We start from the raw sequence: 25,636 nt of genomic DNA on the forward strand, positions 1-25,636 counted from the left end.
GATAGTACTGCGCAAGTACTGCGCCTGTACTACACGTTAGTATCCCACGTATTCGATAAGTACTAAAAGAGTACTGGAGGGAGTACTGGAGGAAGTACTGGTGGGAGTACTGTTGGGAGAACTGGGGAGGGAGTACTGGTGGGAGTACTGGAGGGAGTGCTGGGGGGAGTACTGGAGGGAGTACTGGGGGGAGTACTGGAGAAAGTACTGGAGGGAGTACTAGAGGGAGTACACTAGAGGAAGTACTGAAGGGAGTACTGAATGAGTATTGGATGAGTACTGGGAAGGAGTACTGACAAAGTCAGTATGGTCGAATTTAGTAGTACTTTGAGTACTTATGTCTCCAGTACTTTCACCAATACTTTTTCCAGTATTAAAACCAGTACTACTTTTTCATAAGGGATATACCGGAGTTACCATATTTTACTCTATATTTTTCGACAGATCTCATAAATATTTCCTTCATGGCGTCAATTTCCATCTTGCCTGCCGATTCTTCGTGATTCGCCGAGTAATATATTCTTTGTGTGTAGCTTTCCATTCCTCGTATTGTTCACTATTTGTGTGTTTATTCCAGTAATTGCATGCAGAGCAAATACTAGACTTTACAATAAGATCTAAAATTTTTCCTGAAAATTCCAATTGTCCAATTAGAGCCGCAACGCTGAATAACGAGGAAAAACCACGTACCGTCACCTGAAACCGTCAGTTCTATGCCATCATTACAAGGATTGTCTTTACGTGTTTCTTCCTGTTCTTCCTTGACAGCATTTCTCAATAACAGTTCACAAACATTTGAAGCAGCTGTATAAATATTCTTCACTGTTATATCGTACGTCGTTTGCTCAACCGGCGGCGGGAAGTCCATTAGTCCACAAAATATTTCTACTCCATTTAAACCAATCTCCAATAAACGCATTGCAAAACAGAATCGTGCATTTATTTCGTAATAGTCTTTGCGCAATACCCCCTCCCCATGGTCACTAACAAGTAAGAAGTCCCCGCAATTTGAGGATGTTTCTTTATGTTTTCGGGGGTGGGAAATTCAATTCCATTGGTTTTTTTCACCTAGCTCCGCGCAGTTATTTGTTAATAACAATTTTATGTTAAAAAATCCATTTTTAGAAGAGACAATGCGAGTTACAAAAAAAATGTGTTGAACAAAAGTTTTCCCTCTCTTTCTAACAAAGAAGTATGTTTTTGAATTTTTCAAATCCGACGAGTAGTTTCGGAGATACGAGCAACAGAGCGACAGGCGGAACAACAATTTTATGTTGAAAAATCTATTTTTAGAAGAGACAATGCGAGTTACAAAAAAATGTGTTGAACAAAAGTTTTCCCTCTCTTTCTAACAAAGAAGTACGTTTTAAATTAAATCCTGAATTATTTGGATATCGTGAGGTAGACGAAGCTTTGAAACCAAAATTATCAAATGAATTGATCCCTGTATCTGAACTTGTTCCTCCTTGTATGTGCAAAGTATGCTCACGCAATACGTGTATCTGTATGGTCAATAATGCACCTTGTATATTTTATTGTGGTTGTTCTGCATCAGAAAAATGTGAGAATCCAACAAAAAAAATTTAGTAATTTTTATTCAATGATGTGTTTGTATTTCTTTTTCACCTTTTCTTGATGCAAAATGCAAAAATAATGCATCTGGAATTTCATTTTTTGAGTCCCAAAAATGGTGAGTACAGATACATGATTGCAACTCAAAATATGCATGCTCAGTTTTTCGCCCCATCGTGCTCGCCCCCGCCGCCTGTCGCTCTGTTGCTCGTATCTCCGAAACTACTCGTCAGATTTAAAAAATTCAAAAACGTACTTCTTCGTTAGAAAGACAGGGAAAACTTTTGTTCAACACATTTTTTTGTAACTCGCATTGTCTCTTCTAAAAATGGATTTTTCAACATAAAATTGTTATTAACAAATAACTGCGCGGAGCTAGGTGAAAAAAACCAATAGAATTGAATTTCCCACCCCTGAAAACATAAAGAAACACTCTCAAATTGCGGGGACCTCTTAGTGACCACGGGGAGGGGATATTGCGCAAAGACTATAAGCCGTGTTGATGTAAGGGCATGAAGGTATCGAAGTCGGCTTGCATAATAAACACAAAACCATTATTTTAAATCCCAGTCCTCGAGTACTGTCTAAATTTCACGTCACTTCCGCACGTTTTGCATTTTACACATTTAGATAAAGTAGAAAAAACTGGTAAGAAATTTAAAATTCGATATCCAATATTTGATTCTTCAGGTATACATGAACATTGTTCGCATTTTTCAATTTTTTTGCACTAGCACTTACACCTGCTTCCTTTTTTCTACTTTATATCTATTTTTAGGTGACAACTTATTTTCTGGTAAATATCCATAAAAGGTTACACCTCACCGATTTTACCGTCACTTAAATATGTTGTAGGGGAGGTCTTTCTGAGTAATTCTACGCAAGAAAAAAGTGGGGGACGGTATTAGTTTAGAAGAAAATACAACAAATTGAAGTTTGACATTAAAGTTTGTATATGCTATAATAATGTTTTTTTTTTTCAGTACTAAGGGAAGTAATTTGCTGTATGATATGTGTGTAGACAGTACATATGTGAGCGGGGGAGGGGCTATCGCCCCGCAAGCAGGGGTGGGTGTGGTGGACCTCGGTTCGCGTGAAAAGTCCCCGCGGAAAAGAGTTAAATATGTTTTAAATATGGTTTATATTAGTCATTTATATGAACGAAATTAAACTCAAATAAAAACCAAATATTGAATATAAAAGTAATTAAATTTAAATATGTTCCAAATTTGGATCGAAATTAAATTTAAATAAGATCTTGCTATTGGATTTAACTTGTCCAGGCGCATATATGGATCATATTAATATTTAATAAGCATCTAACCATCCTGAGTTCAAATTTTATTTGTATTTGAAACAAATAAAATTTTAATTAACACCCAAATTAAATTTTTATTTAATTGAAAGTGTTTCCATTGACCCATCATATATTAATATTTAATCAAAAATTGTGATTCATAAGATTTTAATAAACCTGCGAGTTATGTTAGTCTTGCGTTGTAGTCTGTTAGGTTATAGGTTTATTATTGAATTTTGTCATTATCAACCACAAATCTGCATGTTTAATTATGTTAATTATTTTATACTGTCTACATCGTACATATATTTTATAATTTCAGTTTTAGTTATGTAGGTCATTGGCTTCCCACATAGCATGCATATCAAAAAGACGTCCAGAAGATATCCCGAAGATATATTTAGGAGATAGGATATCTTCTCGGGATATCTTCGGGACGTCTTTTTGATATGCATGCTATGTGGGTTTTTAATTATTTTAAATATATATGTATCGAAAAACAGGCAAATTATGTAGTATTTTCTGTTAAGACATGGATATTTCATCATTTCGATATCGATTCAAAGCTATTTTGATTTGCCTGTCAAATATATAATAACATTGCCATTATATAGAATGCAATATGAATAAAAAATTATATTGTATTGGCAGACATGGATAATGTAAATATTTTATAATTTGAGCATTATAATAATTGCGTTACAATATTAATTTTTTTAGGCTTCCATTTCCATTAAATAGTTACTTTATAACTGTAAAAGTCACAACAAAATTCCTGTTTGTAATTTGACAATTTTGAAAATTAAAATATTATATAATAGGTACATTTTCAGTACTACATCCGCTCATTTATTAAACAAGAAGTTAAATTAAGCAACTAATTAAATTATTAATATTAAATATTAATACAATAAGATATTTGTATTTACATTTATCAAAATAAAAAATAAGTTCAATTATGAAAATAAATATTAATAATTGGACTTATTAAAAATTAAATAATTTGTTCAGATATTGCGCTCGAATTCTTTTCGCGTTTTACAACGCCCGATCGTTTCACATTAGATGGCGCGACGCGCGAGTCGCCACTCTCAAAGAGCCCCCGCCTCCTTCCTCACTCGTTAGGTGTCATGGCCGCACTTGCTTGCGTTTCTTCGAACGTGTCGAGTCCGTTATTTCTTTCTTGACGGATTGATCGTTGCGGCGCGTGTTCTGGAGACTAACCGAGCGAGAGTCGGATCACCAGGGAGAGCTCACCGCCAGGAAAGGGAGAGCTGCGGCAGCTAGCGTCCGAGAGGGAGGATCGAGGCGAGGAATCCGGTTCAGCGAGCGGAGTCCTTAAGGAGGTTGGTTAGTTCTCGGTGCGAGGCAGGCGGCGCGGCAGGGGGAAAGCATATAGGTTAGATTTTCGTCGCGTGAAATAAACGAATTTTAGCAAATAAATATGTGGAATGCATTTAATTGCTGTTTCTTAAGGTTTAAAAAAAGTTGTTTGTACAATTGAAACCCAAATACGTTATTATCCACATTGAAATGTGGAAATAATAAATGTGGTCCTGTTTTTTTTATTTTTACAATTTCTTGATAACTATAAAGACGAATCATTTCAGTCTTCGAGAAAGTTTTTCCTAAATATGTAAAGAGTTATTTGCACCTATTTTCACTAAATTATTATCATTTTTAATATGCTTTCGAGAGTTACATTACAGGTTAGGTAACATTTTTGCTGTGTCGCCCGTGTATAAGAGAGAGACAAGAGTATAACTTCAATAATTAATTACTCGACAACCATGCAGACGATTATCTTCAACTTTGGCATATATGGACGACAGATTCCCATAGACGAATATTCTCCATTGAACTAATTCTTATCAAATTGATTTGACTAACCACCCTCCTTAAGAGATTCTCATTGGGACGCCATATTTGTTACTTTCATTTGAGGGTTCATATTTTTAGGGTTTATACCGTCATTTTTTAAGGATTAATCATTACCCACACAGCACATGATATCATTCGTATATACTGAATTAATACTCAATATACTATAGATGTACAAGATATACTGATAATATCTCTATAATATATTTTGCAGTATATTATTTTACTGATATTTTAAGAATATTCGAAATTTATCAGTAATATTCGGTCTATTTATCGAATATTTTCAGGATATGCTAAATTTATCAGAATAGTATATTATTTTACTGATATTTTAACAATATTCGAAATTTATCACGCGGGCGGCAGCGCGAGCTCGCGCGGCAGGAGAGTTCGGCTCGCGCCCGCTACGCGGCGCATCGCCAGTATTCTTTCGCGTAATTAAGATTCAACATCGACTCCTATATCTAGGGCAGCTCGGCAGGGTTTCTCCAGCGTTCTCAAGTTCGCCAGTCAGGACGTGCTCACCAGCAGGGCCTCTGACATAACCCTTTTTGTTTACGAAGTGTGCTCCTCATCCAGGACCTTCGTTTATACCTGCTTTGCAGGGCATTAAACTTTCTTCGGTAAGAGTCGACAGAGAGCAAAATTCAAAAATTTGTTTGCATTAACGCAACAAAATTATTTGTTTGGTTTGTTAACAAGCAAAATATTTTCTAGTAGATACTGGTAATGTGATCAAAATATTTTTTTAATATACTCACAATATACCAAGAAATATTCTCAGTATATACTGAGTAAGCTTTTAGGGTAGACATTAGAACATCCTCAGTACGTTCTCAAAATATCATAGACGTATTTCGAATATCAACAGGATATACATAATCTACGTTTGTGATATACTGAGAACATTCTCAGGATCTACCTGTGCTGTGTGGGTAATTGAAGGTTAACTATCACTTGAAGGTTAACCATCATCCGAAGAAAAACTCTTAAAGTTGGGTGTGATTTCGGACCGCCAATTGAAGATTAACCTTCAAATGATGGTTAACCTTTAATTGGTCCGAAATCACACCCAACTTTAAGAGTTTTTCTATGGTGTTTTTTTAACGGTTAACACCAAAAGTTGAGTGTATTTTTCCATAAGGGTTCAGTTTGATTAAGTATATAAAAAATGTCTCTATTTTTATTCTTTTGAGCTAGCAAATTGTATTCTTGGTTTTTATGGTGATTAATATTTTGTGCAACTGCATCAATCTTTTTGTTGCTAGCGATTAATATTTGTTTTTATGTATTCGATTACTGCGCAAGTGTTGCGCATTTCGTTAATTTTATCAGAAGTTTACTTATCTTCTTTTTGTACCACTGGATTTAAAGCAAACCAATATAAACACAATAATTGTAATTTATAAACGTTTTTTTTTTATCTTATAACTCATTCTCTGTTGATACCATATTCTCTAATCCTATTATTATCCTAATTAGCAGACAATGTTTTTTAAACGTTTGAAAAATATTTGAAAATCAGTTTTAAACACATATTACAAAACGTTTGAAAAACATTGCCTGTTGATTGAAACCGCAAAATTTCGGCAAGCTACAACAGGGGCTGGATTTTTGAATTTATTCGCAAGAGAAAGGTATGCGCAAATTCTACTCTTACAGAAAAGTTGCAAGTTGATCACATGGCTTTTAGTTAATCAACTTGCAACTTTTTTATAAGAGCAGAATTTCCGCATACGTTTTTCTTGCGAATAAATTCAAGGATCCAGCCCCAGGTGCGCGCGCGCTGTGCCTTAAAAGCCTCATTAAGAACGTATAAAGGTCTTATTTGAATTTAATTAAATTTAAATTAGATTTAGAACTTATTAAGAACATATAAAGGTCTTATTTAAATTCAACATATTAAGAACATATAAAAGTTTTATTTGAATTTAATGAAATTTGAATAAAATGTACAACTTATTAATTTCATATATGGTTTCAATAAGATTAATATTTAAATTGAATATATTAGCTAATTAAATCCTTATTAAGCCAAATTAAATACGAATATTTTGATGATGAAATGATACTGTAAGAAGTACGTATATATAGGGGAGACCGGGGCTAGACCGCTAACGGGGTAAATCCGCCAAATCAAATATCTCGGAACCTGTCTATTGTGCGAACTCGCTATTAACATTGTAAACGCTGCTTATGGTACCCATGTGACCAACGGAGTTTCGGCAGGTTACCTGCCGTGTTATGATTTTTACGAGGGCAAACGTGTTTTCGGAAGGTAAAAGTGAAATTTTCTGCGCGTGGAAATATTGTAATATCTGCAATAATATTTGCTCTCCAAATCTCGAGGTACGTGATTATAAAGAGTAATGCATGCTGAACACGAATCCAGTGTAGTTTTTTCATTATCGTTGATGTCTAATATTTCGTGGGCGATCAAACCTGAAACTTATGTTTGGGGCTTATCCGCTAGTAAGCACCCGGGGCTGGTCCGCCAGTCTCGTCACTGTGGCGCGCCGGGCGCACGACTTCAGCTCACGGCGATTTCAGGTTAGGTTTCTCTCGAGCGCGAGCGGCGTGATTCTGTCTCCCCTTGCACGTGCGTCAGTTTGTGTAGGAGGGAAATGGTACGCACGTATCGTCGCAAAACGGGTGTTTTGGCCGACCAAAAAGATGGCGGACCGTTGTTTTCGAGATCGCTCGCGCTCACGGCACGTCGGCGAGGTACGGCGAGACACGGCACGGCTCTGAGATCCCGCGATTTCCGCGCGAGAGTTGACATGCCGCGCGCGCGGTAGATCGTCGTTGTTGGTCGTTGTGTCAGTGACAGTCGCGCGTGCGACCGCATCGTCCAGCGTTCGCCGCATCGTCTCGGCGTCATTGTCGCCGCCGTTGTAGTGGTGGTGGTGTCGGTGGTGGTCGTCGTCGTCGTCGTCGTGGTGGTCATCGTCGTCATCGTCGTCGTCGTGATGGTGGTCGTGGCCGTCGTCGTCGTGGTGGTCGTGGCCGTCGTCGTCGTCGTCGTCGTCGGCGCGTCGAGGAATCGGCGCGAGGACGCCGTCGAGTCGGTAAAATGGTCGCGCTCCACCGCGAGCTTTTCTAACCCCCCCTGTCGCTATTTATCGCTCACCCGCGAGAAACGCGGCTTGGTTAGGTTGCTCGAGGGTCCGCGCTGATCCTATGGCACCGGAACGCCGTCACGCGTGTTTCCCGTGGTTGCCCGCGTTGACAATGTAACGTGCCATTGGGGAGTTTACGATTTGGTTAACCTCTGTATTCACGTGCCTAAATTGTTTTATGGAATAGGTAAAACAATTATTTTTTAATGTTTCGCATAAAATTGTGAAATAAATTTTTATTTTTCTCTTAAAAAACAATTATTAAAATGTATCCTATCATTTTTCAGGATTAGATGTACGTATATGTATTGAAAATGCAGTGTAACGGATTAACCCCGGGGGGGTGGCGGTTCAACCCCGGCATTTTTGAGATTTCAATTTTTGCACCGTTGTCGTTTTTGCTCTATACCGGTTAAACAAAGCGACGTAGATAAAAATTTCCTGTATAAATTTTGTAGCTAAAGGTTCACTCTTTACAGTGGTATACCACATTTAACTACAATTATTTATTTTGTTGTTAAAAATCGGCACCGAAAAAAAACTAACGGTCTAGCCCCGGTCTCCCCTACTTTGTATACTACGAAACATACGTACGAGTATACACGTCGATTAAGAATATACGACATGTATTCATATGTTCGAGATTTTTAATCGAAATGTATATCGGCATTTCTTCTTATATTCTTAATTAAGTTTTATATATAGAACAAATATGAGCCATATTAATGCAGTTATTCAGCATTAATTTAAATCAAATAAAATTTAAATGGAGATTTTATTAAGGTCCATATAAAGTTCATATTTAACTGTTTTCCGCGGGTCATGGATATTTTGTCAACAATCGAATTAACAATTTATTATTACCGTTAACGAGGCTGAGAAATTCGTGTAGTTGCATGGTGAAATCTTCTAACAAATTGTGCAAAATCGATTAATTCAATCGTTGACAAAATACCCATGACTTTCCACGCGAACCGAGGTCCACCCCCACCACCCCTGCTTACAAGGAAGGGGCTACCGTCCCTCCCCCGCCTACATGTGTACTATCTACACACACATATCAACAAATTACTTCTCTTAGAACTAATGTGACTTTATAATATCTAAAAAAAGTATTAAAATTGTGAAACTTTAATTTGCAATTTCTTCTAAACTAATGTCGTCCCCCACTTTTTCCTTGCGTGTAATTACTCAGAAAGACCTCCTCTACAACATATTTAAGTGGCGATAAAATTGGTGAAGTGTAACCTTTTATGCATATTTACCCTTTTTCTTTTAATGAATTTCCTAAATTCCCCGGATATATGATCGTCTCTCGAACCTTTTCTATACTGCTTTTTTTTATCCTATATACTTTCCAATACTTTTTATTATACCAAAGAATACAATAAATCAAATACAAAACCGAAAAGACCGTCGGGTCGTGATCCGGTCGCGGTACTTGAGCGGCGCGGCACGACGCTGGGGTAGCAGCGCACATCAATGTATCATGGCTATATATAACTTAATTTTTCGGAATTTTGACCTGAAATTTGCACCAAACATTTTTGAAATATTAAACTTTATAAATATGTAAAAATCCAAAAATCGATTTGTTTGACCCTGCTAGGGGGGGAGGGGTGTATATGCCCCCTTAATACACATATATAATTATTAACGCTGACATCCTGTTACGGCTCTATACTCCATATATTTCAATTGGTTCTCGGGTAGATTTTTATCATTTTACTCTAGCCACCCTATGCAACATAAATTAGGAACCATCTATATAACCTGGTAGACAGAACAATTATGTTGTTCCATCCTAGTTTTTACAGAAAAAACTTATTATAAATAATTTGCTTGAGAATGGTTATTCTATAGATATAATTTTTTTTTCACACATATTAACCTTAGATTAAAAAAACTCGAAACACAATCTTTAAACAAAAACACAGAAAACGTCAAATCAGAACAAAGAGAGAGATTCAACGTTCTTCTATATCTTAAATCTGCCTCTGAAATAATCACGTCGGTGATAAATCTAATATTTAGATAAATCTAATATATCTATAGGGTACCGGATTCTAAACAAACTCAGCAGTATCATTACCCAGGTAGCAAGCACTCGTCATTTTGACGTCAAATGACGTCAAAAGACGTCAAAATGACAGACTTTTGACGTCAATTGACGTCAAAATGACGAGTCTTGCTACCTGGGTTAGGGTTCAATAGGAGCTCCTTCTTCTCAAATAACAATGTAATTTATAAGATCTGTTGCAAAAACTGTGATGCCTTTTATGTTGGCCAGACAAAAAAACAGCTTCAAACCAGACTAAAAGAACATAAGTACAACATACGTGTACGACAGTTTACCTGGCTGTACATGTAATAAGTTGGTAGTTAAAGAGAAAAATTATATACAGCTTCGTTATCCGAATTTATTTCAATTCGGCAGTTGTTAAATAGCTGTCTCGTCCTGATTAGGACAGTGGGAATCTCGTTAATCCATTCATGCGCGTCACTAATTAGATGACGAGGCATTTGGCTCGTGGTCTCTTGATTGAAACGGAATTATGGTAATAAAAGTATTGATTATTTATAAGTGTTATTTATTATTTATTATTTTTATTATTTTTTACGATTTATGTTTGTTTCAATAGGTAATACTTGGCTAACTAAATTAATTTCATATCTATTTTTAATCAATTAATTTTTTATTTAATGACATACGCTTTTAAATACTCGTTACGTATTTGGCGTAATTTTTTTTTACTTTGTAAGATTTTTTATGAGATTGTTATAATTATATTAAATGTTTAAAATTTATTTTTATACATAAAAACTCTTACAAAATTTGTATTTAGCTATGCTATTTTTTTTGCCTTTTTTACCTTTTTTTTAAAAAGTAATTTAATATTTGAACAATTAGTGAGGGATAATAATTATGTCTTTATTTGATTAAATAACTTGTAAGAGATGGATTCGCCGTTAGTGCGTCGCTCGTCCGTATGTTGGCGCAACACGAACGCTCTTTTTCAATAAGAGTGTGAGGATTTTCATGATTCATTCAGTTCGTCATTCAGATCTCTCTTGGAGCAATTGAATTTTTAAATCAATATTTGTTCGTCTTGCGAAAAGGTAAGTCAAATCAATCAAGTCAAATCAATCAAGTACATATAATTTAGACAATGATTGGGACTGAAAAACAGCATTTTAAGAGGATATAGATTATAATTCAATGAATATAATAGAATGATTATAAATGCAGTTTATTTAGGAAACTACTTCCACTAATTATTTTAAAGGTTTTTTTATGAGGTTTACAAATTTCATTATATTTGTCCTGCACAAAATATACGTATATGCATTTCTACCATCTTCTGGCCAATTGCATTTTTTTATTTCTAAATCATTTATTAATAACCATTTTATATCTTTAGAAAACGTATTATGTTTGTACAATGTCTATTAGTTATATTTCCCCTACATTGTAAAAATTTGCAGTAATAACTTTATATACGTATATTATATATTATATATGTATATTATATATTATATATGTATATTATATATTATATATGTATATTATATATTATATATGTATATTATCACATACATTAATATATACCCAACGTAAAGACATCTTTCAGACGTGCATACTGTCTGGGTATATTTTATCTTTGATTCCATTCATGATTTTATTTTATTTTCGATCAAAACAAACGATAAACTGTAATTAGCAGTGCCTTCTATTGCTTGTATTGATTTTATAATCAATACAATTCATTTTCTAGATATTCTGTCAATTTGTATTTGTATGCATGATTGTGAATGACTGTGTGCTTAAGTGAGTATGTACGCATTTGTCTCTCTCTCTCTCTCTCTCTCTCTCTCTCTCTCTTTCTTTCTCTCCCCTTCCCTCCCCCTTCTCTTCTCACCCTTTCCTATCCTCTTTCTTTGTTTGTCCTTTTGTGTTCCTTTGTTTGTCTGCTGTTTTGTGTACATCAGAAATTATTGCGCGTAAATATGTGTATAAATGTTCCCTCTTATAATTTTAATAATATTGTATATAGACATTGCGTAAGCCTCTTAAGAAACAAAATCGCTGATTATGCGTACGTGTGATTGAAACTGAAACTAGAACGCAAAAGATGTCACGTCTTACGTAATAGATCTTAACATCTCGGAATTGACTACATTGCAGTCTACACTGATTTTTTCGGACTGGTCGCAATCGAAAGCTTATGTCGATATTATATAAGAAAAATTCTCTTAAATTTGTGTGTGCGTGCGCGCGCGCGTGTGTGTGTGTGTGTGTGTGTGTGTGTGTGTGAAAACTGGTTTAATTTTTGAGATATTTTATTCAAAAACTAGTTTAACGTAAGGATTTCGAATAAGTTTCATAGCGCCTCAATGTTTATGCGTTAGTACTTATTGGTATTGGTAGTCATGTGGTCAGTGACCCTTTTTATGTACTTGGCATTACAATGTTACCGCATCGCTTGATGTTGACATTTTCGATAATTTCGATTATCGAGCATCTTAAGATTGAATAGTGATCGGCGCATGATTCAAAAACATAAAAGCAGAATGGATATAATTTACAAGAGTTATTATGAGGCAAAATATATTGCTTGATGACTAAAAATGTCAGTACTTATTTATTTTATGAAAAAAAATGTTAAAGTATCTATTCTGAATTTGAGAAAAGTATTATTATGTGCTTTAAAAAATATTATGTTATTGCAATAAATAAGAAAATATAAAATACAATAGAATTTTTATTATTTTAGATATTTTAATAATTATTATTATTATTTTCTTTTTTTATATAATGCGGATGCGTGTGTGTTTATACATACGTCTGTGCTTGTCAAAACTAAAACTGGAATTGTTATTTTGTTAGATGTACAGTTATTTTATTAGATTATTAGATGTATTAAGGCCACTTCGACCAAACTCCAATTAACGTAATCATTGATTAAAAAGTTCCCAACATGACAAAATAATTAGTGTGATCATTTGTATTTCTGGCGTTATAATCGTCTTAACGCAATCTTTCGTTACATATCTTTCTTTTCTACAATACACGAAAAGATATGTAACGAAAGATTGGGTTAGAACGATTATATCCGCAGAAAGATAAATGCTCATACTAATTATTTTGTCATGTTGGCGACCATTAATCGTTGATTAAATCAATGATTAAGTTAATAGGAGTTTGGTCGAAGTGAGCTCAGACATAGAAATAATGTAAAATGAAAATTACAATATTTTTTCTTACTCACTTTACTCAAATAGTACATTTATTCAAATTAAAATATTTTATTCTTATTTTTTTGAAATTATGCAACGTTAATGTATAAGCGTTTACAGGATAAACTTTTGAAAACTACTCACGCCCTATTTACGTAGGTATTCTTCGGTGAAAATATTTTGAATGACCTCAAAATGAATATATTATCCTTAAATGGACTTATACCGACAAAAGTTTAAAGTCATATAACTAAATGATTCAAAATTTTAAACTAATTAGCAATATTTAGCATATATAAAATAGATAATTATTGTTTACATGCTCCGATTTTTGTAGTAGGGTAGGGTAGACCAAGGCGAATCGGATCAATCGGAGTTTTCGTTAGTGTGTTGTTTCAAACGAGCTATTTTATCGTGCTAATTAGTACGATAAAACTGTTTGTTTGAAACAAAACACTAACGAAAACTGTCTTAAAACTTATATTGATCCGATTCGCCCTGTAATCCGATTCGCCTCGGTCTACCCTATATACGTATACACATATGTATATTAGTGCATCTGGTACGACATGAAAGAAGATGATGCGTTGAAGAATATGATGTATTATGATATATATATCTACTAAATCCAGAAGAAACAGTAATTGCTAAGTGCTACCAACTGTAACTTATCAATTTGAGTGACAAAATTGAGCAAGAAAAGGCTATTTACTGGTAAGGTAATTAAACGTAAGATTAATTATTTTGCTTCATGATAAAATCGTCCACACTTTGTAAAGATGACAAAGAATGTCATCTTCACTTTGAGCTGGAAAATTTTTTCTCACGCGGCTTATTTATATCGAACCAGGAACATAGCTCTTCAGATTATCATTTGTTTCGATCGCTACGACATCATTTGACGAATACACACTTCAAGACAGTTGTCCAAAAATGCCTTTATTATAGTTTTATCGTCTCAAAACCGCCAAGTCTTTATCGTGACAACATTAGCAAGCTGCTCGAAAAATGTAAGATTATTAAGAATAATGGAGAATATTTTGATGATCGAATTCTTTTATTTATTTTTAATAAAGTTTTGAATTTATTCAGAAATCGGAAAGAATTTATTTCTATTATTATTCAAACATTTTTTGTTATATTAGTAAAAAAAAGGGCACAGAGCCGTAATAAGGTGTTATTGTTTAAAAATTTTTTTTTAATTAGGTCGAAAACTTTACAAACGTTTCGGCCTAGAATCAGGCCATCATCGGTGTACAATATTAATTCTAACTTATAACGCGGTAAACGCTTATCACATACATATCGCAATAATTAGAACGTAGTGAAGAAAAACAATTATGTGTCGTGAAGTAAAAGATTCGAGCACTTGACCTCGACATTTTAAACTATAATAACATCATAAGATTCGACATGGAACACCACATACTGATTCTCGCACCACATAATCTTTTGCTTCACGACACATATTGTTTTTCCTTCGCTACATTCTAATTATTGCGATGTCTATATGATAAGCGTTTACCGCGTTATAAGTTAGAATTAATATTATACACTGAAGATGGCCTGATTCTAGGCCAAAACGTTTGTAAAGTTTTCAATTTAATTAAAAAAATTATTAAACAATAACGCCTTGTTACGGCTCTGTGCTCTTTTTTTTACTAACATTGATTTTTAATTATTTGAGCTTTCTAAAATTATTTTTAAAGTGAAACTTCTTTAGACACGGTTGTGAGTTCGATTCGCGACACGAAATTACGAATTTCGCAACACAAATTTTGTGACACGAAAAGTGTAACGAAAATTCGACCAATAGGCGTACGGCATTGGCGAGACGGGTAGAGTGAGAACCCTATAAGCACACAATATTCCTAGAATATTGTATTAATATTATTAAAAATTAAAATAATATTATTATAATATTCCGAGAATATTATATAATATTTTCTAATATTATAGGATTATTCTGTTAATGTTATATATTCACTTCACATAATATCCTTTGGTATACTATTTTAATATCAGTGGAATATTATAAAAAAGTTCTTAGAATATTATTCTAGTCAACAAATTAACGTTCATATAATATTCCTTGGGGAGAGCGAGCGTGCCGTAGCAGACAGCGCACTGGTCTGCTAAACCAAAGATTTCAGGTTCGAATCCAGTCCTGGTAGAACTAAAATAAATAAAATTGTATCGCTTGTCTCTCCTCCTCGACGGAATGGCAGCCCGTCAGGAGTATCCCTTGCCTCGAAACCCCCTCTACTTGCCGTTTGGATTCGGCGTTAAAACTGTAGGTCCCATGTGCTTGTGTACAACCTGCGTGCGCACCACAAGCACATGACTTTGGAGGAGGCCCAGGTCCGACTAGGACTGTTGCGCCATTATGAATGAATGAATAAATGAATAATATTCTTTGGATATTATTATAATATTCAAATATTTATACAAAATTATAAACAAAGATTTTATTTAATAAAAATAATAAAATTTATAATTTTTTTCATATTCTTACATATCCCTCACACTGATTAATAGACAATATTTATAACCATTCGTAACATTAATTTTAGAACTATTATTCATTAAATATTTATAAATTTTTTAATTATTGAATTAAAAATAATTTATTTATTTGATAGTTTATTCCCGAAAATTTAAAATATTTTTATAACATTAAATAATATTATTTCATATAATATTCATATAATATTATCAGGAGCGGACATATAACCATCTATTAATGTTACTAGAATATTGTATTTAATGTTCTAAGATTACGCCTAGAATATTACTTAATATTAAATAATATTATGCGCTTACAGGGAACTGCGTGTAACACATTTTTGAGTTGCGGGCGGCTGCGTAGAGACTAATGCCGTTGTATTGTATATATTTGTATTAATTTCAGAAAAGTTATGGCAAAGCCCTTTCCTTCAGAAGTTTCACTTCTAACGCGCGTGGCGACCACGCGTTCATTTTTTTTTGTTATGTTTCCGTTTACGACCAAGCGATACGGTAATACTGCGACGCCAAGTAGTACATAAAAAATAATACTATGTCCACTACAGCTATGTTCATACCATCACGACGTGGTACCACTAAACTTAGAAGTTTTCACGTCAATCAACCTTTTAATTAAAATATCTCAGAAGCTATAGGCATGATAAATATATGTAACGACATTTTTCTTATAATAATATCGCGCATGTAAATTGCGACCAGTCTGATTAAAATCGGTGCAATCAATTTTGAAATCTCGAAATCTCAACAGTAAAATAGTCACTTTTTTTCGTGAAATAAGATTCCGTCAGACGTATACACGCACACACACAAAGCGAGTTTGTTCCTCAAGTCTTGTTCCTCGCAACCTCAAGACCCGTTCGCAACTCTCACGTTCGTACATATTTGGATGTATGTGACACATATGAACTTAAGTACGTGTACATTTTCCTGTACATCTTTCAGCGGTCTTACTGCTGTTGAATCGCATATTTGAATGTGTAAGTGTACGTAATAAGCATGTACAATACATTGTTTTTTTAATGCGTATACAATGCGGATGACAGTTAATGATGTTGTAATGTTAATGAATATTTTAAGAATAAAATTGAGAGAGTAGTTTAACAGCTTATTGTTACTTTTGAATTCTTAATAAACCAAAATTTCTATTTATTTTTTATTTTTTTACATCTTTATTATTGCTCAGAAATTGACCGTCTTTTATTTTAATTAGCTTGTTGAGAGATTTTCGCTTATAAAATAAGAAACAATTAATTAAAATAAATTAACATTTATATTTGCACATAATACATTATAATCCCTCTCCTTTCCTTTCTCTCTCCCTCTTTCTTTTTTCTTTCTATCCCATCTTCTATATTATAACATTGAATATGCGTATTTTTACTATCAAGTTAATAAGTTACAATCATATAACGCCGAGTAGAAATTCTAATGTTTAGTACAAACTAAAATTAATTTTTTAAATACTTTTGATAAAGCAAGATCTCAAGATATCAAGATTAATTGTATCAACGGACTGATTGCAAATCGACAGCTTGCATTAGCATTATTTATTCCTTTAAGAAAAATATTCCGTGTTTTATTGTGACAAGATATTTGCAACAACATATTATACATATAAGTTAGCAGCAAGATTTCGAGGTCTAAGGATTAACTTTATCAAGCTTAAACAGATTGATTGCAGTCAAAAGTTTGCATCAGCATTATATAAATGTCTACTATAAGATATATTGTAGAAATATATACAATAGTAACTGCACAAAATGCTATGCATTTTTTAATATTAACGAATTAATTATTTACAGATTTTAAAAATACTGTCATCGGGAATTGAACATACGATAGAATGGTTTAAGTGTTAAGTTATAAGTAATGAATAGAGCATTTGTGTTGTGAGAAAACAATTTTCGATATGTTATAGTCGTTAAGGGGGGAAATCAGTGTAACAGCTTTAGAAAAGACTATTTTTAAAGATTTTTTTCTGGCAAATAATTTTTTTTCTAAATTACTTTATTAACATCACAAAGTACATAATTTGAACTACTTTTTGTGAAATTTCCGTGAAAAAATATTAGATAATATTTATAGCTACAATAATCACTAGTGTGAGTCGCCTCCCACATAGCATGCATATCAAAAAGACGTCCAGAAGATATCCCGAAGATATCCTATCTCCTAAATATATCTTCAGGATATCTTCTGGACGTCTTTTTGATAGCATGCTATGTGGGCTAAAAAAAATTATGTCAAACGGGCGCATGCGTAGCGGACCAACAGAAGTTCTGAAACAAAAAAGACAAGTATTTTCTAAAAATATGAGACAATAGTTTTAGTTGCACGTACAGATTTAAAAAAATTATAATTTGTTACAAAATAGCGAACTCTTGAAAAAAACAAAAATCGGTGAAAAATTGACCTGTTTTTTAACGTTATAAAAAAAAACAAATTATTTAATCGAAAATTCCGTACGTGCAACTGAAGATAATCTAATTATAAGCCTTCACATAAAATTTCAAATGCATTCGTTGAAAATTCACTAAATTATGAATGTACCCAGTTTAAAAAATCTTGTTTTGAGAAAAACGCATTAAGTTTTAAAACGAATTATTTATGTTATAACGTTGGAATTTTTTAACTTACCATAGCGCATCTACTCCAGGACCATAAAATAAGTCTCCCAAATTATGTTCAGCATCCTCCTGTTCATTTAAAGTATGTCTCCGTTGAAATCTAGTGTCACGCGTCATTGCTTTTGCTTTTCGCTCAGCAGCGGAAATACGGAGCGCATTCTGCTTGTCGCGGTATTCGGTTACTTGTTGTCCAAATTTTATCTTTAGAACTTCCAATACTTCCAATAATCCAGTGTACCCTTCGTTAAACTGGATTACAGCTAAATAAGACCCCATTCAGCGATTTTAGCTTCGCCTGAAGTATTTTTCGGAGCATATTTCCAAACAAGAGCATTAAAACTCTTGTTATTATTTTGAGTGAAACCACTCAAGCATCTTTTTAACAGTAAAACATAATAATTAGATAGATAAATAAATAAATAAATGTTGTATATAAAGACACTCCGAACAGCTGCGAGCGGTTTTCGAGCGTTGAGCGACTTATATACCTCAATGCGTCTGTAGCCCGTAGCTTCTTTGTTCTTCCGAATTTCACTAAAATACTTCACGGGCACATTTTTAAGACCCAAAACATTTAAAAAATGCAAAAAATTTTTTCGACTTTTTCAAAATTTTACACTGATTTCCCCCCTTAAGTTATAGTGTAATTATTTATAAAAGTCAAGTTTAAAACATACTGTTGTGGAAGCTGGAAGTTCTATATTTAGTTGTGAACAAATATATGTTGCTCTTTCACGAGTAGGGTGAAAGACCCAATTACTGACAGAGTCCATATTACTGTCAATCAAAATTAAAATACTTTTTAAAATATGAAAACTATATCTTATATTATTTTATTAATTTTTAATAAAATCTTCAAGAAATCTGGTTATTATTATAACAATAAACTGAAACTAAAAGCCAATCCACTAATGAAAAAAAATACTTAAAGTCCGAGAAACTCATTTTTCTGCTGAGTTACGTCCATTTTTATTAGTAGAGTAGATGAAAGTAGCTGCAAAGATTATCGATTATAGGCAAAATTTGAATAGTAAGTCTCACGGTAACACATTTTTCTGATAAAATAATGTTGAAATTAAAGAAAAAAAAAATATATATGGAATAAATTATTAATTTTTATAATATAATTATTCATGTCAGTAATATGTTCACTTTTTCGTGTTTTTCCTAATACTGTCAACAGTATTATGGACATAAATCCTAATACTGTCAACAGTATTATGGACATAAATCATGAAATGAACATAATACTGGCAGCTTGGTGAATGACAGAATAACCTCTAAACTTCTATGTCGACTTTGTTTTGATGGATAAGAGCGTAAACACGGATCATCGGAATACCTATCATTCTCACATATTAGATACCTATTATTCTCTTAAAATTTGCTTGACACACCTGGTGAGGTTGTCATGTAAGTATACAAAGGTATATACTTAGGTGAAACGAATATTCCCTCCGTTGTGCAAACCTTCGGCCGGCAGCAGTCGGGAATAAAAAGTTTGGTTAGAAAAACTACCAGTAATGTGTTCATCTGGTTGCCAGAATTAGGAACATAAAATTTAGAGGTTACCAGTATTAGGTGCAATTGAGCTTGGTCATTATTATATTAATTAAAAATTAAGAATCAATTTTATTTAAACTTTCTAATTTTATTTATAAAGTTTATAATTGGAGCAATCCGAAAAAAATATTTTAAAAAGATAAAGTATCATTGCTTGTATATATATATTAAATCAAATGTTACTGAATGCTTAATATGCCAGTAATTGGGTCTTTCACCCTAACTGCGCTCAAGTGGGTTAACTTATAAATTATGATCCTTTATCTGTAACAGCAAATGAATTAGCAATAATTGAATACCACAAATTGCGAAAGCAGTACAGATTAGTAAAATGTAAAATGTTAATATCGCTAAACAACGTCATCGAAAAGTACATGACTTGGGCAGTATCAGAAAATGTCGTAAAATGTCAAATTGATAATAATAATGATCTTATTGGTTTGTGGAGTATATGAGGATTACAAAACGACGATAATGTATCATACTATTGATGCTTCGACTCAATGTATTATTCATTCTTCTATTCTTAGAAAAATCCCATGTAGGGTTGTCAACTTGGCCAAATATCGTGCCAATCTCTAAGGCCAAATTCACTTTCGGGAATTAATAACGATTGTTGCGATTTCTAAGAATCAACCTCGTAATCGCCACGCCTTTCGGCAGCGAAAGTACCAGTTCGCCATACTCTTCGTCAGCGCCCAGGACAAATCGCCACGCTCTTTGTCAGCGAAAACTGCGAGTCGAATCTCAGGAGTGATTGATTAAGAATTTTAATACAAGATGAGATTCCAGATTTCAAGCTTATTCCCTTTTTTCAAACTTATCTTACCTTTATTCTTTAGATCTTAATACAACTGAGTTGTGCGTGAAGCGCGGTACAGGGATTAACTGCGAACTTGAATGTACAGTCGAATGTCGGAAAGTGACTGTCTGAATTGAATAAGAGTTAGAAAAATGATTTAAGTCGAGAATAAAGTAACAGAGCCGAAGTCTAAAACTAAGAAGTACTAAAACCGAAGGCTTAAAACTATGTGACTAACGAAGCCGAAGCCAAAAACGATGTGTCGCTCCGCGGCGTTTTCCGCCCTTTTTATACCCGAAAATGGCCAGAACCCCCCGCGCGAGATTCTGAGCACTTCCTACGCGTCTTAAGGGGGGAGGTTTTCTAGAAGTTTCTAGAAACGTAGTTTTGGGCCCCATCTGGCCCCCAGCCTACCAACGGCCGTCCGATAACCGTAGGATAAAACAAACATTTGTATTGACTTGAGTGTTCGCTCGGAATTCCGAGTTAACGTGCGTCGTCTAAAGCGTTCAAAAATTTCAACGTGTGTTGTGTGAAATTTTAAGATAAAATTTCCGTACGTAACACTTTGCATGAATGTCAAACATCACAAAATTTTTTATATGTTAGAAAGGATTACTGTTAACAGTTTGAGTGTGGTTTTTTGTCATTTAAATAATTAGTATTGTTTAAACAATTAAAAAATAAAAAAATTTTAGCAAAAAATTTTGAAAACTTAAGATACAATATCAATGATGTATGTTTTACATATAAAAAAATATCCCTCCATAAGGGATAATGTTAATTTTATCTACTTTAAACTTAAATAACTCTTAAATCGTTTAGTAAATCACTTACAGAGTATTTTTAATTTAATTTAAAAGAAACATCTCAAAATTTCAGCCATTTCTAAATATATTTGAAATACCTCCAATATATCCTTAAGATCGTTATAACTCAGCAACCGTTTAACAATTTTTTATCGACTTTGCGCCATTTAGAAGATAGGGCCAATTATAATAGATGTCAAAATTTATTTTCACAACACCTCCACGAAAAGTTCGATTTTCCATGCCTGTAGAGAGGGGCGAAAGCGGCCAATTTCACGCCAGGGCGGCACACAGTGGGAAAAAATTGCCTATTTTTGGACAAAATTCTGCTGACAGCTCAATTCTTCATCAATATTAATGAATTTTTTTTTAAAATACTCGTAAAGACTTGTACTATTGCATGACACTGCTACAAATTTAAGATTCGATAATAAATATTAAGGAAAACAACATAAACTCAGTTTGCGAATAAGAACGTAATAACCCACGTAATTTTATCTCCAAAGAAAAGCTTCCAAATCCATTTAGTTTTACCAGTTAACATGTTAGCTCAGCAATTATCCTGAACTCAATATGCTACTTTGTTTTCAAATAATTTTACATTTATTTACAAAAAAAAAACAGTTCTTTTTAGACGCACATTTTTAATCAAGTTTATTAAGAGTAAATTCTCTCACTAAGATTACAGTTACGTAGAATATAAATCTAAATACTATGTAAATTCATAAATTTTTGAACCCTATAACCTTAAATACTTCTGATATGTCACTGTTTTTAGTTGTATTGTAATAAATGTATTAGTTACTGTACAATACTTAAGCCCCATTACCAACGTCAAGGTAACAGCGATCAATGGGGTTTTTTTGGTTTTTTTTGTGTTTTTAAAAAATATTTTTATTGTTTTTTTTTATTTTTTGTATTTTAAAGAATTTTTTTAGCATTTTTAATTTTTTATCCTTAAGAATTAAAAATTTTAATATAATTAAAACAAATCGTTCGAAACAAGCATGTCTTTAGCTTCTTGAGATAGTGCTTTTCTTTTACGATCGTCTTTTATCCTTAAATTACTTATCAATGGATCTGATGCAATTAATAGATAATGTAGAATGTCTATGTTTGTCAGTCTTCGGTCAGACATTCTGCTATTGTGGGCTCTACATTTCCTAAACGTTTTATTGTTTCCTTCTTGCGGTTCTTCTGAAAACCAGCCAATAGGTAAGTTGAACTCCTTTACAATTTCGCTTCCATGAATTAAAATTTTATGGATGGATGGTGGTAATGGATACCAGGAATACAACTGTATACACATTTCGGCGGTTTTGAAACTGTAAGATTTGAACCTCGCACAGTCAATCATTTGTCCACTTGTCAAGACTTGCAAAATATTGTGAAATCTTTCTATCAAGTTCTTGTTTAATCCCGTAACTTCAGCAACAGTCTCTGCTTCTGCAAAAAAGGAGCGGGCTACATTGCCGGTATTTGTCGTCCCGAAACCTTGCTTTATAACATCAACTGTTAGTGACAACTTAGACTTCAAACCTTGTTGAATATATTTCTTTCTTGCCGCTTTAGATGCTTTATCCTCTTGGGTTCTTGCAGAACCTTTCTTAATATCTAAATTGTAGGATATGTGCAACAGATATTCGAGGCAGCGAATCCAGCAGTGCAATGTCGAAATTCCGAATTTGTAGAAATTCTCATTACAGGGAAGTTTAGTGACATGGGATAAATTATTGATAAATTTTGGTCCAACATTGCAAATATTGCAGCAATTAGATGACTTTTGTCCTGTTAATGCGTTGCAAACTTTGCCATCGATCATTGTGCATTTAATATCAAAACTAATTTCGAATAAAATGTTTTCGACCTCTAGAGTATATACTTGAACTTTCTGCAGCAAATTATTGTAATAATTATATTCTTTTATAATACGAGATCTACTTTCTTTCGCAAATATAAATTTTACAGGTCGACAGAAATGAATAGAAGAAGGTGTTTTATTAATCCAAATAACGTTATTGTCTGCTTGTAACTGAAGAGGTACAAATGAAATTACAAAAACTGTTTTGTCTGAAAGATTGGCATGGTCGTCAGAGTCATCGTCGCTACTATTAGTATCAGATAATTTATTACCCTTGTTCGTAACATTTTGATACGACCACGTTTGTCTTGTGGTTTGCTGCCCAGAAGAGCCATCCATTCCCCATTTACCAACAAGCAATAACTTTTTGTTAGCAAGATTTGCAAGATCATCTTTCTCTAATCCCAAAAGTATTCTTTTAGCTGTATGTCCTAATAAAGAAATAAAATTCACACTGGCTCCTAAATCAGATAATTTTAAATAATCATGTTCCGGGTAACAGAGTTTTTTAGCTTCTGTGATTACGACATATGGAGGATATAATTTGGTACCGGTAATTCTCTCATTATGGCTTTTTAGCTTCTCATATTTCCTCTTCGTCAAATCCAGATCAACATACATTGCTAAGATGTTATTAATGTTACTTTCATTATAATCGTCTGTTTTATCTATTTCACACCCAATACTACGGTCAATCTGGCGATCCTTTAGCTTTAAAGCCTTATTTAGTTGTTCTTTGCTGTGAGCTGATGCTAGTTCAACGATACGCCTTTGCTTCGTTTTACTACATCCTTCTTCGTAAGATAAACGGGGACGTCCAGGTCCCGACTTCTGATTTCTATTAATTCTATTTGATTGGCTAGATGCACTTTCAATTTGTTTGTCATCATTTGAACTTTCTGTAAGTTCTACAAATAAATAATTTTCAAGAAATTGTGCATATCTTTTTAAAAAACGATTCTTTATACGAGAAACATTGTGCCATTTTTTACAATACTGCGGTAAAAAGCTAGAAATCAATTTTGTCTTTATTTTACTCAACTGATCTTCGGAAAAAGAGTTCTTACTTCGAATATCATTGATAATTACTTGTAATTTGCCATCATATGTTTTTTCATTACTATTCCACAATATATTACAAAGGTACGAGTTTTGAACCCTAAAATGCATTTTAAGATGAAATAAACGTACGTATTTCTAATAGTAGAATACTTATTAGTAGAGTTCGTGCCCGATCTCGTGTCGCGCGCGAAGAACCGCTGCGTGCGAGTGAGTCGGGTGCTCTCTAGAGTGAAGTAACAATCGACAGTCGAGAATCGTCGAGAATACTTTTGGGATTAGAGAAAGATGATCTTGCAAATCTTGCTAACAAAAAGTTATTGCTTGTTGGTAAATGGGGAATGGATGGCTCTTCTGGACAGCAAACCACAAGACAAACGTGGTCGTATCAAAATGTTACGAACAAGGGTAATAAATTATCTGATACTAATAGTAGCGACGATGACTCTGACGACCATGCCAATCTTTCAGACAAAACAGTTTTTGTAATTTCATTTGTACCTCTTCAGTTACAAGCAGACAATAACGTTATTTGGATTAATAAAACACCTTCTTCTATTCATTTCTGTCGACCTGTAAAATTTATATTTGCGAAAGAAAGTAGATCTCGTATTATAAAAGAATATAATTATTACAATAATTTGCTGCAGAAAGTTCAAGTATATACTCTAGAGGTCGAAAACATTTTATTCGAAATTAGTTTTGATATTAAATGCACAATGATCGATGGCAAAGTTTGCAACGCATTAACAGGACAAAAGTCATCTAATTGCTGCAATATTTGCAATGTTGGACCAAAATTTATCAATAATTTATCCCATGTCACTAAACTTCCCTGTAATGAGAATTTCTACAAATTCGGAATTTCGACATTGCACTGCTGGATTCGCTGCCTCGAATATCTGTTGCACATATCCTACAATTTAGATATTAAGAAAGGTTCTGCAAGAACCCAAGAGGATAAAGCATCTAAAGCGGCAAGAAAGAAATATATTCAACAAGGTTTGAAGTCTAAGTTGTCACTAACAGTTGATGTTATAAAGCAAGGTTTCGGGACGACAAATACCGGCAATGTAGCCCGCTCCTTTTTTGCAGAAGCAGAGACTGTTGCTGAAGTTACGGGATTAAACAAGAACTTGATAGAAAGATTTCACAATATTTTGCAAGTCTTGACAAGTGGACAAATGATTGACTGTGCGAGGTTCAAATCTTACAGTTTCAAAACCGCCGAAATGTGTATACAGTTGTATTCCTGGTATCCATTACCACCATCCATCCA

At 33.5% G+C, this 25,636-nt stretch overlaps 1 protein-coding gene and 1 pseudogene across 1 annotated transcript in view; one reads left to right on the forward strand and one right to left on the reverse strand.

Annotated features, from left to right (window-relative positions):
- Positions 1 to 385: 385 nt before the first annotated feature.
- LOC139781153 (uncharacterized) lies at positions 386 to 18,539 on the reverse strand (annotated as a pseudogene).
- Positions 10,914 to 25,636, forward strand: part of LOC139781160 (juvenile hormone esterase-like) — a 44,552-nt gene continuing 29,829 nt past the window's right edge. Inside the window, exon 1 of the mRNA XM_071719997.1 lies at positions 10,914 to 10,992. The gene's annotated coding sequence lies outside the window, so the exon portion shown is untranslated. The remainder of the gene's footprint in view (positions 10,993 to 25,636) is intronic.

Source organism: Temnothorax nylanderi, unplaced genomic scaffold (genome assembly GCF_030848795.1).
Source record: "Temnothorax nylanderi isolate EJ_2023f unplaced genomic scaffold, tnyl_v1.0 TNYL_tig0319_pilon, whole genome shotgun sequence".
Lineage (NCBI taxonomy): Eukaryota > Metazoa > Arthropoda > Insecta > Hymenoptera > Formicidae > Temnothorax > Temnothorax nylanderi.